Source organism: Mus caroli, chromosome 1 (assembly GCF_900094665.2).
Source record: "Mus caroli chromosome 1, CAROLI_EIJ_v1.1, whole genome shotgun sequence".
Taxonomy (NCBI): Eukaryota; Metazoa; Chordata; class Mammalia; order Rodentia; family Muridae; genus Mus; species Mus caroli.
In genome coordinates this window covers 55,012,875-55,015,568 of record NC_034570.1, presented here as the reverse complement: position 1 = coordinate 55,015,568, position 2,694 = coordinate 55,012,875, and positions in this window count along the sequence as shown.

Below are 2,694 nucleotides of genomic sequence, written 5' to 3'. Positions count from 1 at the left end.
ATGGATGAATGCTTGTGCCTTCCCAAATCCTCCTCAAATTTCCGTGCTGAAAACTAGTGCCTAATATGATAGCATTAGAAGGCTGATAGCCTATAGAAGGTCATCCGTTCACAGGGAGGAACCGTCAAGAATGAAACTGGTGCCTTTACTAAGGAGGCCCCAGAGGGCTTCCCTGCACTTTCTACCATGGGAGAGCACAGTGGACAATGCCTTGATCTTGAATTGATCAGCTTTAGAATTGCCAAAGCACGGTTTCTTATTTATAAGACACCTTGCCTGTACTATCCTCTTGCAGCAACCTGAACAGACAGGGACATTAGACACCACAGTATAAAAGCTTGGGCCCTTGCTTAATTATAATCCTTTCAGTAGAGGGTCTATGTGGCTCATTCTCATGAATGCCATAGTCTACCCGTTCCTGGATATGAGTGCAATTCTCCACATGGACTCAGGTAGCTACTCTCCCACAATTCCTATGGGCTTTTCTTTCTGAGAAGAAACACTGAGGAGGAGCAAGTAGCATGAACAGCTCCTGTCACTACCATTGACCTCAAGACTACAACTAGGCCTGGCTGAGAGTTGAGAGTACTGGCTGCTCTTTCAGGGGACCCAGGTTCAACTCCTAGCACCCACATGGCACCTTACAGCCCTCTCTAACTCCATCCTCAGAGTATCTGGAGCCCTCTTCTGGCCTCCTCAGGCACCAGGCATGCATGTGGTGCACAGATATGCATTTAGGCAAATTACCCCCACACAGTAAGTATGAAACAAATAAACAAACAAACTTGAAAGACTACAATTGTTCCCCTGTCCAACTTCTGGTAGCCATTCTGAATTCCCTGACCTCAACTTCAAGCATCACATTGGCAATCTTGATGGTATGAAGCACACTCTCATTCTTGAGAAGTGGGACTGAGGCACCAGTAGCCATACACTTCACAATTCTGAGATGTATATATGTTTGCTCTTAGAAAAATGAAGCAAGAATACAAGACACACACCCAGTATACTACCCTTGCTACAGCTATCTCTCTCTGTCCTCATTGTACAGAGCTAGCCTTATGTCCTCCTCCTTGGTCAGAGCTAAGTCTTTCCATCTGCATCATGACTCCACTTCCTGCTTTATGGTCCTTGTTTATTTGACATCCTACTGGGCTCTGGATACTGATGATGCAATGCTCTGAAAACAGAAACAGTATGCTTAGGTTAGTATCTTTCTCTGTGAAGATGAAGGATCCACTAACTCTTTTAGATTGAAAAGACTTCAGTGTAGCCAACTTGCCAGTTGGTCTCCTAGCATTGAGCCACATGAAAGACTCTGTATTCCTGTCAATCTGGCTGGCATTCATAATAGATTGATATTATTAATAGATAATATGTGAGTTCATGTTCCTAGAACCAACATGCCATCTCTCTAAAATTTTTATTTTATGCATGCATGCATCTCTCTGTCTCTCTCTGTCTTTCTGTCTCTCTGTGTGTGTTTCTGTCTCTATTTCTGTCTCTGTGTCTCTGTCTCTGTCTCTCTCTCTCTCTCTGTCTTTGTCTCTCTCTGTGTGTGTGTATGTGTGTGTGTGTGTGTGTGTGTGTGTGTGTGTGTCCCTATATCCTGGCTGTGCCAGATAGTTTTGGTTGGACACTCTACTAGGCTTTCAGAATCTATTAGACTTTTGAAAAACCAGAAAGGTGAATTAAACAGAGAGATAAAAGGAGTTGCTCCCTTGCATCCTGTAGGTCTTTAATAATGGCATTAACCTCCACTGTCCATTCACTACAAGATAATTTTGGATTTACTACACTGAACGAAAGAAAAGAGGACTTGATAGTAACAAAGATTTCCATCTCATCTTCCCTTCTTTGATAGTTTTTATTCCATAGATCAGGAAACCTTTATAGTTGTTACTCTAATTTCCATACACATAGGTAAGATATATATACACAAACACACATGTATTACAGTTGTGCATTTGGGGACAGGAAAAGTTGTCAGTTATCCAGGATCCCATTTACTACTTGGATTTATAGGCTCTCTAACAGGAGGACAGGAGGAATCTTTATGGCATTTAGGTCTCTTAAGTATTTGTATCACCTCAGACTTTGTCCATTAATACCAGATGTGATTAATTATTTGCCTCTTCCCCATCTAAGTGCCCATGAATCCCTTTGAGAAGAGCTAAAAAGGTGATATAGTACATTCTTACTGTAGCAGCATCGAATCGCTCCTTCTAATTAGCCACCTGTTCAACTTCAAGTCTGAAAATGACTCCACGAATGGAGCAAAGACTCATGCTCAGCCTCCTGCCCATCTGCTTCTATCATTATTTTTTCCTATAATCCTCAAGCTTCCAAGAGTACCATCACCCTCATGCATGTAAACAAACCCAGATCTGTGACCATCAGTCCTACCAGGACCCCTAACTCGCTGAGATATGAATGTTCTTAAAAGTACCTTCCTTATAACTTAGTGAGTGATTTGTCTTCTGGTCTTGCCTTGGAGCATCATCTTCTGAGGAATCTTCTAGTCTTGCCTACTATACCCATCCAACATGCCTACTTCTTTGGTCCCTTTATTTCTTCCTCTACCATTTCTACTTTGGGAATATTGGCCATTGTATTACCCAACTTTCTAAGTGCTGCCCAACGGTGAGTTTGCCTAGTCTGTGAGCAACTTTCCTAGGGTATCAAATTCCATCA